The sequence below is a fragment of the Chrysochloris asiatica genome, unplaced genomic scaffold (assembly GCF_000296735.1).
Source record: "Chrysochloris asiatica unplaced genomic scaffold, ChrAsi1.0 scaffold00110, whole genome shotgun sequence".
Lineage (NCBI taxonomy): Eukaryota > Metazoa > Chordata > Mammalia > Afrosoricida > Chrysochloridae > Chrysochloris > Chrysochloris asiatica.
In genome coordinates this window covers 7055709-7073564 of record NW_006408628.1, presented here as the reverse complement: position 1 = coordinate 7073564, position 17856 = coordinate 7055709, and the positions used below count along the sequence as shown (strand labels likewise).

Sequence of the window (17856 nt, the reverse complement as noted above, 5' to 3'; positions counted from 1 at the left end):
TGTTCTTGCTCACTCTCTTCATCCTCCCTCTCCCTACCTTTGTCATCCTTTTGTTGTTGTTGTTAAGTGTCATAGAGTCAGTTCCCTATATCCACCCTATGTAAGGTTCCAAGGTGGACTTGTGTATTTAAACCATCAACTTTGCAGTCTAGTGCTTTTCCTATAGTGCCACACCTGTGCATTTATACTATATATATTTACATTCTGTTTCTTTTTCTTGTGAATTTTTTCTCCATCTCCCCTTATTTTTGAGTTTTAATCTTCATAGCCAATGAAGTGACATCTTGGCTTTTTTCACTACTCCAATTTACTTCTCTTAGAGTTCTTTTGAGCCTACAATGCTTACAGGTCTCTGTGAAAAGAAGCTTCTGCTTGTTAGGGAGTAATATAGGTGAGCCACACTATGGCTTCAAACTTCTGTTTGCTACAAGAAGTCATTTGATGACTATGGGCATCGGTCTCCTAAATGGGACAGAATCACAATAACATTATTGACTTTTTTTTTTTTTTTTGCAAAATAGTTAGAAAATGAAATACTTAAATAGAGAAGGAATAAGACAGAGTGTGTATGTGAGTGTTTGTGTGTGAGTGTGTGAGACTCAGAGAAAGAGAGAGACTGAGAAAGAGACACAGGGAATAGAATCTATTAGACAATAGATTGAATTTGTTTGTTCCATAGATTGTAAAAAGATGGAATTGAGATAGATAACCCTTAAGGTTCCTTCCAGTACCATTTGTATCTCTCCTTCCTTATGGGCCCACACTGGTGTCAATGGTGACTTTGCTTTTGAGAAGTTCAGCTACTAATGACTGATGCTGGTTTAGCATTAAGTGTCCTTTCTTTTCAAGAATTCCTGTCAATGAATGGGTAGAGGGCTGATTCAGACACTAAAGAAGGTTTAGGGAAGAAGATACACTAGTGATGCAGTGTCTTCTGAATGACTTTGTCCTGGATCCTGATTTGACTCTTGCCAGATATCTAAAAGTAATTTTAGCCTTTACCTCTGACTTCATTAGAAATGGCCTAAGCTAATCAAGGAATCCTTGTGTGATACGGTAGGATAAACACTTGACTGTTATCCATAAGGTCAGCAATTCAAATCCACCAGTTGCTCTTTAGAAACACTATATAGGGTCGCTATGATTCAAAACTGACTCAATGGCCCATAATAATGAAAAAAGTTTTTCCCACCTATCCATAGAAGGCTGAATCTCCAGGCATCTCTGGGCCATAATGACCTATGAGGACCTGGGAAGTAGATGATGTGCCTCAATTCCGATATAGTGCAGATCTCTGGAATTCCCCAGAACAGGAGACCTGTTCTTTTGCCCATTCAAAGTGGAGGGTCTGACTTGTATTTCTCCCCTTCCCATAGAAGCAGAAGATAACTTGTTACAAAATGAGGGAATTCCATGTGAACAAAGCACATCCAGAGAGCAATTGTACCTTAGTTGGTTTCACCTAAGAAACAAGTGATTCAAAGAGCAGGGTAACATGCCAAAATATGTTAGGACATTGGAAAAATAGAAAGAAAGTTGGAACACTTATAACAACCCAAACCAATAGTGGTAATTCTGAAAAGAGCAGGATTTGATTGCATAGTCTCATAAAGAGCTTAATCCTGCGCACAAATTGCTAACCACACCGTCGCCTCTTTACCTCAGTGTGTCCAGGGTGCGAGAGATCCATGGAGGCTGACTAGACATTTCTTCTGTGGTCTTAATCTAGGGTCTTTCCCTCACAGCTAATGATGCTGAGGTTTCTAAGGCCAGAGATAAAATGATACCCAATCAAAAATGCCAACATTTTAACCTAGTTTTAGGGATTTTTCTTGTTGAGCAGCCTGATGGCTAGGATTTTCTTAACGTTCATGGTAGTAAAAGTGTCCATTTCTTGCCAATTCCGGGCATATGTTACTTCTTCTGTGCAGCTTTCTCTGATGAATGCCTGAGGAAATGGCTGAATTCTGCAAGTTCTTCCAGCACTCCATTGCTCTCTGCCTGCTACCCATGGGTCATTTTTTTAATTTTTGAGATTTTAATCAAAATAATCATGCTTGGTAAAGTGCACTCTGTGAAAAAGAGGAAGACCTCCAAAGAGGTGGCAAAAGTGAACCCAATCAGGACAACAGTTGTGAGGATGGGACCAGACCAGGCAGGCTTCACTCTGCTGTGCGTAGGGTTGGTATGAGTTGGATCCAAATCAATGGCACCTAACAACAACAAGTAATGGAATTAATCCAGAAAAAATACTTGTCTGTAGTTTAAAAAGGAAGAAAGGGAGATGTGTGTGTGTGTGTGTGTACATTGGTTGCCTCTGGGAGGGATAATGGGATAAGGGGTTGGAATCATGAGTAACAAAGATGCTGTTCATATATACCCTTTTATTTCTTTTGAATTTTTAGTCATGGAGCGTATAATCTAGTTAAGTAATTGTTGTTGTTGTTGTTAAGTGCCATTGGATCACAACTCATAGCGACCCAGTGTAGGGTTTCTGAGAAGCTGGTAAGTTTGAACCACGTTGCTATTGAAACTGACCTTGTAGTCCAGTGTTTATCCTACATTGCCACACTAGGACTCCAGTCAATTATTAAAATCCCAAAAAGATATCTAATGAGGTAAGCAATATTATTTATGTCTGTTTGTGTGCATGTGTGCATCCTTCCAGGGTATTCTATGACAATAAATATATGTATAAAAGGAGAGAGAGAGAATGTGTGTAGGGGAGGGATTAAGGCTGGGAGACAATGAGTAATAGAATCCCCTTATATACAAATGGTAACTGCTATATTTAATATTTTGCACCTTATTTTTTTCACTTAGCATTATATCTTGAAGATCGTTTATTAACAGAACACATTTGGCTACCTCAGTCTTATAGTGGTTGCATTTTCCTTAATATATGGAAGTAGCATATCCTTTATTGATCTAGTCACCCATTTCTGGACTTTCATGTTCTTTCTATACTGCACTCATATTAAATCAGAAACATGATGAACTCTTATATAATCTGGAAATTCACTTGGGGTCAGATCTATGGATTTTGTTGTTGTTGTTGTTGTTTATATCTCTCCCAAATCTGCAGACTCAGTAGGCATTGACAAGACCATTAGAGTGGATTGATCTTTCAGTTCCACTAGCAGTTATTCAGGACCCTGGTGGTGCTGTAGGATAATCACTGGACTGCTAACCACAAGGTCTACCAAGTTACTCCAAGTTACTCCACGTGAAAAAGATGAAGCCTTCTTTTTCCATAAAGATTTACCACTTTGGAAACCCTACATAGGGTCACTATGATTTGGAATCAGCTCAATGGCAGTAATTTTAGGTAGTTGTTAAAAATATAAACTTCTTTATACCAGATGTCAGCTAACCAAAAAATCACAGTGTGCTATGTAGACAAAATTTGACAATAAATTCATCCAAATTATCTATCGAAATGGAATTTTAACAGAATTAAAAGTCTTGCTAAAAGAAAAATTCCCCATTAGCAGATAGAAAAGGATGGCACTCAATCGTCCAGTAATCTGCAAGCAAGTGAAAACAAGTGCTTTGGACGCAGTAAAGAAAGAAAGGTGGTGGAAAACACAAACTCTTACCAATTTCTGTGTCTCAGCTCATGGAAATTTTTGCATGTTGTGTCTCACCAAGTTGCTTAGGGATTAGTGTGTTTTCTTTGTGTGGTTGGATGATTTCAGGTGGGGAAGATTAAAACTACTTGAAATTCATTTTGATTGCAAAACAACTTTTACAGAGTACTTCGCTAGGACTCAAGTCATCTCCACCAGTCTGGGTTTCCCATGCTGTAGTGCAATGAATTCGCTAATGTCTCTTCTAGTCATCATGTGTCACTCCTGCCAGCACTCCCACCAAAAAATGTTTGTGCCCTGTTTGGTCTGGATAGAAGGTAGGAGAAGATACTGATCATTGCTGTTGTTGTTAGTTGCCCTCGAGTTGGTACCAATTCATAGTAACCCTATGAACAACAGAACAAAATACTGCCTGGTCCTGTACCAATCTCACGGTCATTGCTATGCCTGAGCCCATAGCTGCTGCCACTGTGCCAATCCATCTCATGGCGGTCTTCTTTTTTTTCTCTGACCCTCCACTTTACCAAAAGTGATATCATTTTCAAATGACTGCTCCCTCCTCATAATATTTCCAAAATATGAGAGATGAAGTCTGGCCATCCTGGCTTCCAAGGAGCACTCTTTCAACAGAGATCTGTTTGTTCTTTTGGCAGCCCATGGTACTTTCAACGTTCTCCTGCAACACCATAGCTCAGATGCATCAATTCTTTTACAGATTTCCTTATTCCATATCCAACTTTAAATGCATGTAAAGTTATTGAAAATATCATGGCTTGGATCAGGCGCACCTTAGTCCTCAAATTGACATCTTTGCTCTTTAACACTTTAAAGAGGTCTTGTGCAGCAGAATTGCCTAATGCAATACATCATTTAATTTCTTGACCATTGCTTCCATGAATGTTGATGGTTAATCCAAGAAAAAATGAAGTCTTTGAGAATTTCAATCTTTTTTTCCCATTTATATGGATTTTGTTTATTGCTTCAGTGGTGAGGATTCTTGTTTTTTTTTTTTTACAATGAGATGCAATTCATACTGCAGGTTGTGACCTTGGATCATCAGCAGTAAGTATTTGAAATCCTCTTCATGGTCAGCAAGCAAAGTTGCATCAGCTGCATACCGTCAGTTGTTGATGAGTCTTCATCCAATCGTGATGTCATTTTTCCCTTCATAAAATCCAGTTCCTCAGATTATTTGCTCAGCATATAGATTGAATAAGTATAGTGAAAGAATACAACCCTTTCAGACACCTTTCTTAATTTTAAATCATTCAGTGTTTCCTTGTTCTGTTCGAACAACTGCCTCTTGGTCTATGTATGGGTTCCTCATGAGCACAATTAAGTGTTCCAGGGTACTCATTCTCTGCATTATTATCCATAGTTTATCATGGGTAGTTAATAAAGTACAGGTAAACTTCTTTCTGATTTCTCTGCTTTATGCCAAGATTCATCTGATGTCAGCTCTGATTTGCTTTATTCCATCTCTTCTTCTGAATCTGGTTTGAGCATCTAGAAATTCTCTATCAATATATGGTTGTAGCCATTTTTATATTATCTTTAGTAAAATTCTATTTGCATGGGATATCAATGATATTGTCTAATGATTTCCACATTTTGTTAGGTCACCTCACTGTTGTTGTTGTTGTTGTTGTTAAGTACTGTGGAGTCGGTTCTGATTCATAGTGACCCTGCACAGGGTTTCCCATGCTGTAAATCTTTACAGGAGCAGAACACCTCATCTTTCTCCCAAGGAACCGCTGGTAGTTTCGAACTGCCGACCTTGCAGTTGGCAGTCCGACTCATAACCACTACACTACCAGAGCTCCGTCACATCTCTGTAGAACGGGCAAAAATATGGACTTCTTCTAGTCAGTTGGCCAAGCAGTTGTCTTCCAAATTTCTTGGCATAGATAAGCGAGTGTCTCTAGTGCCGCCTCACTTTGTTGAAAGATTTCAACTTGTATTCCATCAATTCTCAGTGTCTTGTTCTTTGCAAATTCCTTCAGTGCACCTTGGACTTCTTCTTTCAGTGCCATTGGCTCTTTATCATATGCTACCTCTTGAAATGGTTAAACATTGACCATTTCTTTTTGGTACAGTGACTCTGTGTATTCCTTCCATTTTCTTTTAATGCTTTCCTTATTATTCAATATTTTGCTCACAGAATCCTTCAATATTGCAAGTTGAAGTTTGAATTTTCTCTTCAGTTCTCTAAGCTTGAGAAATGCTGAGCATGTTTATCCCTTTTGGTTTTCTAACAAAAGGTCTTTGCACATTTCGTTATAGCATTTGACTTTGCCTTCGTGAGCTGAAGCTCTTGAGTTCTTGCACCTCCTCATTTCTTCCACTTGTTTTAGCATCTGTACACTGTAGAACACATTTCTGACATTATCTCACTAATGCCTAGTATATTGATGTTTATGCGTTCCATTTCATTTTTGACAATTTCTTATTTTCCTAGATTCATATTTCGTGCATTCAATGTTCTGATTACCAGTGGGTGTTTATAGCTGTTTCTCTTCATTTTGAGTTGTGCCCCATTGGCAAATGAAAGTCCTGAGAACTTTACTCCATTCATGTAATCATGATCAACTCTACTTTGAGGAGACCACTCTTCCCCAGTCCCATTTTGAGTGCCTTCCAACCTGAAGGGCTGACTTATCTTCCAGCACCATATCTCACAATACTCTGGTGCTGTTTTATCATGTTTCAATATTCAATATTCTGGTGTTGAAAATGTTCCACTGCTCTTCATAAGATTTTCAGTGACTAAATACTCAGCAGTTGTCCATCTGTCTTTCCTCCTAGTCTGTCTTTGTCTGGCAGCTCAGCTGAAACCCATCCACTATGGGTGACCCTGCTGGTATTTAGAATACCCATGGCATAGCTTTCAGAACCATAACAACACACAAGCCACCACAGTATGACAAACTGACAGTTGACTGGATAGGATAACATGATTCAGCTGTGGATGTTAGAAGAGGGTTAGCTGCAATTGTAAAAACCTTAAATTCTAATATGTATAAAGCGAGCCATCTCAGAGACGGCCGGGAAGGAGGAAGGAGAGTCTCACTACCATGAAAGTAAAAGAACGAGGAGTGGAGTATGGTATTTGGATCCTGAGATTCCTGCACATTGAATTTCCTCAGCCCAGGGATAGAAAGTTGTCTGAAGAGTGGCAGAGCAGCAGCAAAAGCATAGCCAAGCATGAGACAAAGCAGCGTGCTTCCCAGCCCAAGGAGCAAGTACGGTTGAATGACTTTGGGCAGGAGGCTTGCTTGTAGAATGGCATGCCTTCTGGCACTTAAGTAAGGGAGCTATAGTCAAGTGCCTTCAAGCTGAGGCTTATGGTGGAGTAGTGTGTCTTGTGGGTATTTAACAGCATCTTCCTGGAACAACCATGCCCTGAGCAACTTCTAACCTGTTAAAGTCCATAAAAAACCCTGTAACTGTGAGTATGGTGTCTGAGTTCTGGGTCACTATGCAACCTAGCTGAACCTAGTTGAGTAGAGAGTGCTATGGGAGCAATGGAATGGTGCCATTTTTCTGTACATGCTCAGTATGTTCTTAAGAGAGTAAGAAAGAAATGTTCAGAGACATTTTAGCAGCACGTAGGATTGCTCATTGTAGAGCAGTGACTATAAGCATGGGGAAAAGTAACTCAGTCATCTGAGGAGATTTCATATTACATGTGGGACCTCTGAAAATTCATGAAAAAAATTATCTTTTCATTCCATCTTTCCATGAACTTTTGAAGTTTCCTTTGATTTTCTTCATCCTTCCCACAGCTTCACAATTGTCCTCTCTCCTTTTATTAAGAATCCCCAGAATCCCCAACACAATGAGACTCCTTTGCTGATAGGAGGATGTCTTATTCCTCAGGGATTTGAAGGCAGGAAAAAGAAAAAAAAAAAAAAAAGACCAATTCTTATTATATAAATTAAAATGAATAATGGGATTTTAGTTATGTTTGCATTGCTATTCGACTCTTTGATTTTGATGTTCTCCTTTCTTTATGCCTTTGTTTTTTCTGTCTTCTCACCCTTAAATGCCCTTTCTTTAAGCCCTGATGTGGCTTGTCTGAACTACTTCTGATTCTCCTACCTAAGATTAAATTCTGGGAACAATGTTGCCCATGAGCCCAAGTTCCTTGGGAAATTCCAGGCTACAGAATTGAGATCCTGCCAAGTTTTGCTCCTCTAGATATCTGGGATCACCTTTCTAAGATCTCTCTGTTCCCCTGACCCCAATTCCCAACCAATAGTTCATGGTTGTGGTTGTTTATGTTCATGGGAGTGGATTAGGGTGGAAATTTTCATCTTTTCATCCAGATGACTAAATATTGACTGCTTTCTACAATTTTCATCCTTCTTTGACTTACATACCTTGTCTCTAAGAGTGTTTTATTGTTTTGGAACTGACTCAATGGCACTTAACAACAACAACAACAATATCAATACTATTGTACATGAGAAATTTAACTCATCCTTATTACCCTGTCATTAAGTATACTTATTTTGTAAACAATCTATGAAAACTTTTGTTTTATCTTTGAAAAACATTAGAAAGTGTCTGGGTTTCTCTAGTAGTTAAGATCGGTCTGGTACCCAATCATTTCCTTCCACCTTTTCTTTGACCCTTATCCATCTTCTAGTATTTGACATGTCTACTATTATTTTGAAATTTATAAGTTTATAGCATTTACATGTCATCTTGTAACCTAATTTTTTTGAAAATATTTACTTTTTCAGTGGTATATGAATACTGAGAACTAATAAGCAGTGTTTTACAAATGTTTTTTATTCCATTCCTGATAGTGTGTTTGGACCAACAGAGAAAGACATTACATGTTGACACTTAGAAGAAAATATTTTTAGGATCAAGATCAAACAAATGCTTCTTTTAGACTCCATTAATCACTCAAAATTGATGCAGAAATTATAAAAAGAAGATGGAAGAAATACACAGAGTCACTGTAACAAAAAGAAATGGTTGATGTTCAACCATTTCAAGAGGTAGCATATGGCAACGAGCCAATGACACTGAAGGAAGAAGTCCAAGGTTTGCATTGAAGGCATTGGCAAAGAACAAGGCACTGGGAATTGATGGAATACAAATAGAAATCTTTCAAGAAAGTGAGGTGGTACTGGAGGCACTCACTTATCTATGGCAAGAAGTTTGGAAGACAACTATCCAGCCAACTGGATAGGAAAGGATCCATATTTGTGCCCATTCCAAAGAGAGGTGACCCAATGGAATGTGGTAATCATCGGACAATATCTTAGACAGTCCATGCAAGTAAAGTTTTACTAAAAGTGATACAGAAATGGCTACAACCATACATTGACTTCCATAAGTTCAAGCTGAATTCAGAAGAGGCCATAGAGTGAGGGATATCATGGCTGATGTCTGATGGATCTTGGATGAAAGCAGAGAATACCAGAAAGGTGTTTACCTGTACTTTATTTACTATGCAAAGGCCTTCGATTGTGTGGATCATGACAAACTAGGACAACATTGTGAAATATGAGTATTCCAGGACACTTAATTGTGCTCATGAGGAATCTGTACATAGACCAAGAGGCAGTTGTTTGAACAGAACATGGGAATACAGAATGATTTAAAATCGGAAAAGGTGCAACAGGGTTGTATTATTTCACTGTACTTATTCAACCTGTATGCTGAGCAAATAATCTAAGAAGCTGGGTTCTATGAAGAAAAATGTGGGTTATATGAATGTGGGTTATATGAAGACAAATGCAAATGCTACAACCTTGCTTGCTGAAAGTGAAGATAACTTAAAAATTTACTGATGAAGATCAAAGACTGCAAACTTCACTATGGATTCTATCTCATTGCAAAGAAAGCAAAAATCCTCACCACTGGACCAATAAGCAACACTCTTATCAATGGAGAAAAGATTGAAGTTTTCAAAAACTTCATTTTTCTTGGATCAACCATCAACACTCATGGAAGCAGCAGCCAAGAAATCAAAAGACATGTTGCATTAGGCAAATATACTTCACAAGACCTTTTTAAAGTGTTGAAGAGCAAAGATGTCGGCTTGAGGACTAAGGTGCAACTAACCCAAGCCATGGTATTTTCAATAACTTCATATGCATGCAAAAGCTGGACAGTAAATAAGGAAGCTTGTAGAAGAATTGATGCATTTAAGTTATGGTGTTGGAGGAGAAATTGAAAGTACCATGGCAGCCAAAGGAATAAACAGATCTGTGTTGGAAGAAGTGCAGCCAGAGTGTTCCTTGGAGGCCAGGATGGCCAGACTTCATCGCTCATACTTTGGACATATTGTCAGGAGGGTCCAATCACTGGAGAGCCATATCATGTTTGGTAAGGTGGAGGGTCAGAGAAAAAGAGGTTAAGACCCCAGTGAGATAGATTGGCAAAGTGGCAGTATCAATGGGTTCAAGCGTGGCAACAATTGTGATGTTAGACCAGGACAGAGCAGTGTTTCATCCTGTTGTGCATAGGGTCACTATGAGTTGGTACTAACTCGATGGCACCTGACAACAACAACAACAATCACACAAATTTATGCTAAAATTTATAATAAAAGGAATAGAAGCAAAATATTCATTGTTATCTTTTAGATAAATAGCTAAGATGGTAATATACAATATAGAAACAAAACCAGCCCAAAGTCCAGTTATCTTTGCTCTTAAGAAATAATGAAAAATGGAATGGAGACAGAGGGTGTGGAGAAGGGAGGCACTGAGCAGGTGGTATGTGTTGGGTGAAAGTGGGCAAAGGTTTAAGGAGCATCAGGGGTTCTAGGTAAGTGTAAAGTATTCAGAAGGCAGGGAAGCATCTCCCCTGTCTCCTTGAGTAGTTCACCTGCAATGCACCGAACTGGGGATGACCATATCAAAGTAAAATTGATGATGTCCAACAGTTTGAGAGAGGAAAGGCCTGGGTTTTGTTTGCTCACACTGTCCCGGTTTCGTACATGTCATGAACTCAATACATTGCATCAAGTTGATTCTGATGCATAGTAACCTGATATAGGGTTTCTGAGACTGTAAATGTTTATGGGCTCAGACAGTCACTATGACGATGGACAATGTTAAAATCTGTCTGGGATCTTCTATGGTTCCAACTGGTGGGTCTGAACCACTGACCTTGTGGTCAGCAGCTCAACTCGCAGAGTCACCCGGGCTTCTCGTGTCATGAATGGGTATTTCTGCCTACAAGTGAGGTTATGAAGTTGGCCAAGAAGCTGGATAAAAACCTCACTGAGTGCAGTAGGAAGTGATGACTATGGCACTGATAGACTGGGCTAGAACCATAGAAGATTCTAGCCAGTTTGGGCACTGCCCATGGTGACCACGTCACCTAGGCAGGGTCAGCTCCACCAGAAAAGACTTCTGTGCTGCAACCAAAACCGAAAGAGAGACTAGAGCCTCAGTTGAGGCAGCCAAAGCCCTAAACAGACAATATCAGCAGATTTCTAGGTAAGAGCCATTTGGTAATATAGTTCTTAGTTCAAAGAGGAGATGAATGCAGTCACTCTGTAGCACTGATCAACAAGGATGCAGGAGACCATGTGGATACAAAGACCTCTCCTCTTGTCACTGCTTTGAGGACTCAACAAACAAGTCATCGTATGCCCAGAGAGCCAATTGGAAATGGAAAGGGTGGAGCCGTAATAAAGTCAGAGTCTGAATACTGAAAGCGTATTTGAATTATTGCATTTGACTGAAAATAAACAATTGAAAATAATATAAGTTTTTCTTCTTCAACTATATGTGTGTAGCTGGGGAGGCTCGTGTCAGCAATAGAGTCGTGAAGAAGCCACACTTTCTCTGCACATCTGGGTGTTGTGTTTGACCTCAAAGGGTCTAGGCTGCTGTTAGCCTTTTGCAACCACTCAGTATAAAAGTATCTGGCAAGCCTCCTTTGGCCTAAGAAGGTCTGTATTGTCCTATAACAAATTTGGGATTATTCACAGTCATGGGGGACAGGGAGAGGCTGGATCATTGAAACTTCTAATAATAATTCAAAAATCTCATTTTTGCTGAGTGTTGACCATTGACCAACTTTTCCAGTTGCTCAGAGGTTGCCAAATGGACTGATTTGAACTGCATCTCTTTTTATTGCCCTAGCAGAGAACCAAAGAATTCATGAAATAATTAAACATAATCTTAACGCCCTCTGGTTGCTGGGATGAAACATGAGGTGGAGGTTGAGAATGGCTATTGGGGAATGAGGCAGAGGTCTTCAATGTTTTCCAGTATACCCAGAATAAAATTAAACTTTCTTACTTGTGCCAGCCGCTGCCTGACCTTCTGACTTCATTGTGACTCTATCTTCTGTCTTCCTCACTAAGCAACAGGTACTCTACCTTATGTTGGCCTAAACGCTTTTTGCTTATCTTTCCTTTTTTAATTTTGTCAGATCATTCATAGAAACACCAAGCTCTTATCTGATCCTTAAAGTCTAATGTCTTCTCCATATTCTGTGACTCTCCGGACCTTCTATACCCTCTTTCGATTTTATATGACTCTGTCTCTATTATTATTTTTCACCGCACACCAGTTATTGCTTTATGTTCTCACCACAGGTTGTGGTAACTTCTTAATTTATTGGTTTGCTCTGTTGTTTGCCTCTTATGCTAGAATATAAGCTCCAAAAATTCTGAGACTGGGCTATCTGGATTATCATTGAGTATGCACTTCGCTCTCAGTACATAAATGTTGAATGACTGAATGGTGAGACATTGTTTAATGTTCTGAGTTCAGTACAGACATATAGTTGTCAAAGGGAGAAAGAGGGAAAAAAATCATCCCATATTGTATGTAAACTGGATAATATCCTTTAAGGATACTGTGCCTCAATTGTTGATAGAAAGATGAATTTAGCAAAGAGTATGGGCCAACTTTCCAATGCAGAGGAAGGGTTAAAACTGAGGAAAATAAAAAGACAAATGAAGTCTGCTCAAAGCAAAACAGATGTTTCACCTCAAATTCACTTTGTTTCCATGAAGAAAAAGGGGGCCGGGAGTGTTGGGGGAGATGATAATGATTATTTGCCTGGACTTTGCTTCTTCCTGAGTTGCCCAGTCACTGATGACCTGGGACTCCCAGTTCCCTCCTCCCCTTGACCCCTTTCTGCCTCACCAAATGAGTCACGGTTGGTCAAAGAATCTGTAGAAAAAACACGAGCAAGTGGCAGAGGGCAGGGGGCTGGGAAAGAACCCAAAAACTGGCTTCTGGGAGGCTCTGAAGCCCTTCCTGACCCTTAGAAGGCAAGTGTGCCTTTCCTTCAGATTCCAGAGAAAAGCATCATGCTGAGATACTGGCATGTTGGGTCTATGAGCCTGTGGGCCCCCAGGGAAATCAAGAATACATTCTAAGAGATGGCCAAGGTAGCATGTCCAAGATACTAAGGCTGTGAAGAGAGAGAGCGAGTTTACTCCCTAATCTTGGATGGGCAGAAACCTTACCTGGGGCAAGAAAGAGTCAGTTTCTAGCTTTGGGGATAATGATTGATTCTTTGAAGACAGGGATATTAGTGTGTATAACACTGGAGTGCCACATAAATGTCTTCTGACATAACTGCTCATATTCAGCTTTCAAGAAATATTTATTAGGCACCTACTACATGCCTGGTCTGGTTCTTTATCATTGAAGATTCACGAGTAAACGAATACACAATCCTGGTGTGGTGCTGGACTGCAAGGCCATATGAACAGCAATGTTGGTGGTTCCAGTTAACATTTCAATAGAAAGAAAGTAGGAAAGAAGTTAACAGGAGAAATATTCATTTAAGTCCTTCACAACAAACAGGTGTTAAAGAGCCTCCCTCCCAGGACCAGAATGAGGCTGATTGTTGGAGTACAAAAAGACTCTTAATAGGAAAGAAACAGCTCACTTGGCTTGTTTGGTGTCCCTGGCAGATTGTGGGATGGAGTCTTCTGGCTCCTCACAGACCATTCGTAATTTAGCTACCCTAACATGGAGTCCTGGTATAGTGTTATAGGGTAAACATTGCTAACTTCAAGGTCAGTTGTTTAAACTCACTAGTCACTCACTGGAAACTTTCCCTATACAGCAGGGGTAGGGAAACATTTTTCTGCCCAAATTTGTAACATCATTCACAGGACATACAAAAGTATCAACTTAAAAATTACTCAATTCACAATAAAAGCTTAAAAAAAATTAGCCTGTTATGTTTGGTCAAACATTTAATTCACTCACCCCCAATGTGAGATTGCCTTGGCAGGGCCAGACCAAATGATTTTGTGAGTCCTGGTGTGGTGCTGTGGGTTAATGAGCCAGACTGCAAAGATGTTTGAACTGCAAGGCTCACCAGCTCCTCTATACAGGGTTGCTATGGGTCAGCACTGACTCAATGGCACTTAACACAATCTGGTCTGTGGGCCGGACAGTCCCCACTCCTGCTATTAGGGTCAGTATGAGTCAGAACCAACTCACCTGCACTTAACCACAATGTAGTGACATCTCAGTCCTTCAACTCTACCCCCCACCTTTCCTTTTCATTGTTACCCTCTGTTGGCCAGTTGTCCTTTTATTCAAAGAAGGTTGTTATTTATGACTGTGCTCCTTTATTATCTGCACATTCTGTATTTGTGAATTTGTCTACTTGCTGAAAATGATTTATAACTCCCAAACCAATACTTGGTTTCATGACCATTTGCCAAGTGGTCATTCACAGAGCAGTGAAAAATTAGCACACCTATCACATTCCCTGCTGAGCTCAAACAAGGCAATGTTCTACCTTCTTTTTGCTCTCATACAATAAACAAGTGTCCTTTTTGTGGCCCATTTAGTTTTTCTCATTTTTGTGCATGTTGTTGGTGATTTCACTGTTTAACCTAGCACCAAAATGAAACGCTAATGTGCTGTCTAATGCTCTAAAACACAAGAAGGCTGTGGTGTGTCTTATGGAGAAAATACATTCGTTAGCTATAGTTCAGGCATGAGTTATAATTATATAGGTCGTGAGTTCAGAGTTAATGAATCAATAATATAGCTCTGGTAGCGTAGTAGTTACGAATTGGGCTGCAAACCGCAAGGTCAGTAGTTCGAAACTACCAGTTGTTCCGCGGGAGAAAGATGAGGCTTTCTGCTCCCGTAAAGATATACAGCCTCGGAAACCCTGTGCAGGGTCGCTATGGGTCGGAATCGACTCGACTGCACTTAACAACAACAACAACAACAATATATATTACATGTCTTTAAACAAAAGTTCACATCAACCAAGGTTATTTACAGATAGATTGATAAAAATGTTGTGACCAGAGTCTTGGAAGAATGTAACCCTGAATTTTTCCTAGAAGCAATGGTTTCCAATTTGGTGTGTGTAGCAACTATACAGATCATGTTGTTCTTGTTAAGTGACGTCCACTTGATTCCGACTCATAACGACCCTGGATATTCTAAGGAGTGGCTTGTTGTTGTTAAGTGCCATCGAGTCGCTTCCGACCCATAGAGACCCTGTAACAGGGTTTCCGAGGGTGTAAATCTTTACGGGAGTAGAAAGCCTCATCTTTCTCCCACGGAGCAGCTGGTAGTTTCGAACCGCTGACCTTAAGGTTCACAGCCCGATTTGTAACCACTACGCTACCGGAGCTCCTTGGCTAGTGAGTTTGAAATTGCTCACCTGTGGTTCAAACCAAACTTGAAGTTTAGTTCTTATCCTACAGCACCACATAGTAAACATGGCTACTGCTAACAGTAGTATGGTGTGACGCTGTGGGTTAATGCACCAGACTGCAAAGCCATTTGAACTGTAAGGTCGGAGGTTCAAGCTCATCAGCTGCTCCTTGGAAATCCTATACAGGGTCGTTATGGGTCAGAATCGACTCGACAACACTTGACAACAACAACAACTGCTAACAAAGGAGTTCTGGTGTGGTGCTGTGGGTTAATGTGCTGCAAAAGCCGTTTGAACTGCAAGGTCGGCAGTTCAAGCTCACGAGCTGCTCCTTGGAAACCCTATACAGGGTCGCTCTGGGTCAGAACCGACTTAACCGCAATTCACAACAACTGCTACCAAGGAGCTCTGGTAGCGTAGTGGTTACGAATCGAGTTGTGAACCGCAAGGTCAGTAGTTCGAAACTACCAGTTGATCCGCGGGAGAAAGATGAGGCTTTCTGCTCCCATAAAGATTTATAGCCTCGGAAACCCTGTACAGGGTCGCTATGAGTTGGAACTGACATCACGGAACATAACAACAACCACAACAACTAATAATAATAATGAGAAATGGCTATAATCAATTTCTACATCTTCTCTATAAATATTTTGGATAGGATTTATTGAATAAAAAAGTAAAGGGGCCAGTGGATCACTTAAAAGTTTGTGTTCTCTAAGGAGTGCTGAGAAAGGCTCCAAGACAGTAAAACACACACACACACACACACACACACACACACACACATCCCACTGAGTCTATAGGACAGCGTGGAACTGGCACATAGGAATTCCAAAGCTATCATCTTTTTGTAATCAGACTGCCGTATCTTTCGTCCACAGAGTGCGTAATGAACTCCAAGCTCCAATCTTTTGGTTAACAATTGAGGGCTAACCATTGTTCCATCAGGGTTCCTTCAGAGCCCAGTGAGGGATCATACTATTTTCCTCTTTATCTTCACTGCACTTCAGCAGCCCTGCCTCAAGGCCACACTCAGGGTGTTTTCATCTCCTGGAACTGTTCTTCTGATATTGTAACCCCTTTATCTCGATACTGCACACCACTTGTTTCCCTTAGCTCTCATTCCGCTCTTGGACTACACTTCTAATCTCTTCACATTCCCCCAATTCCAAATACATTATTTGATAACCAATTACTTCTGGCATATCTTTACTTCTTCCCTACTCAGCATAGAGCCCACGTAATTGTGATTCAGTTTATTGTTATAAAGGAAAAATAAAACCCTTTTGGCTTAAGCTGTTGTTAGTTAAATTTTTGGTTAACTACTTTCCTAACAAATGTACATGATTCCCCTGGTACATGGGACTTTTGATGATGCTAAGATATAGGAGTCCTGATGTGGCACTGTGGGTTACTGCACTGGACTGCAAGGTCAGTTTGAACCACAAGGTCGGTGGTTCAAACTCATCAGCCGCTCCTTGGTGTCCCTGGTACACAATGGATGGATTCTCCCTAGGGTCACTATGAGTCAGAACCAACTTGAAGCCACTTAACAACGACAACAATAAGATATAATTTAGAGTCTTAGTGTGGCAATGTAAGATAAGCATTGGACTGCTAATCTCAAGGTCTATGTTTCAAACCCATCAATGACTCTTCAGAAACTCTATATAGGGTCACCGTGAATAGGGTTTGATTCAATGGCACTTCACAACAACAACAACAATGATATAGTTCATAAAATCATTTCCTCTAATTATAGACATTCCACATTTTATGAGACTGTCAGAACTAGAAAGCCCTTAGAAATGAACATCTGATCCTAATTTTACAAACAAGGAAACTACTAAAGCCCAGAGAGGAAAAGCAACATGGAGAATCGGTGGTATAGCCAGGTCTGAAGTATGGATATCTTGGAAATCCATCAACATCTTTCTATCTCTTTGACTTAATCTTCTAAAATGATACCAAGGTTAAGGTTGTGAAGTGAATACCTGATCTCCCACCTGCTATGGTGACTGAACACACACTAACCATAGTTGCATGTCTTAAGGTTCAGACAATCTTATGAAAGACATACACTGAAAGCTTGAACATCCTTCATCAATATGGTGCATAGGGAGCCGCAGGCATTACTCACCATGTTTTATCTCTCTGCTCCTCTAAGTTCCTTTTTTGGAGACAGATTAGAGTTTTGCTCAAGGCCTTAGACATCCGTCTAGAGAGCAACATTCAGGTATGAGCTTAGTAGCCACACTATTTAACAGCTCCATGAACACAACCTAATTAAGTATCAAAGTTGCAGACACAGGAGACATGCTGCTTACCAGCTGCCCATTTCTCTTTGTCTTTCTCTCTTAATTTTGACTTCTGATAAGTCCCACTTAAAAATGCAAGACTTTACTTTTCTCAACTATGTTTCAATGTGTATGTGTGATATCTTAGTCTGACTCTTTGAACATCAAACAGCAGTATCTAAACATCTTACTTATTATCATTATTATTTTTAAGTCACTACCAGTTGGAGCTTTGGTAGCGTAGTGGTTACAAATCGGACTGCGAACCTTAAGGTCAGCGGTTCGAAACTACCAGCCGCTCCGCGGGAGAAAGATGAGGCTTTCTGCTCCCGTAA

General features: G+C 40.1%; 1 pseudogene; it reads left to right on the top strand.

Moving 5' to 3' along the window:
• Positions 1-6664: 6664 nt before the first annotated feature.
• The window catches only part of LOC102824236, a 57457-nt pseudogene continuing 46265 nt past the window's right edge, over positions 6665-17856 (top strand).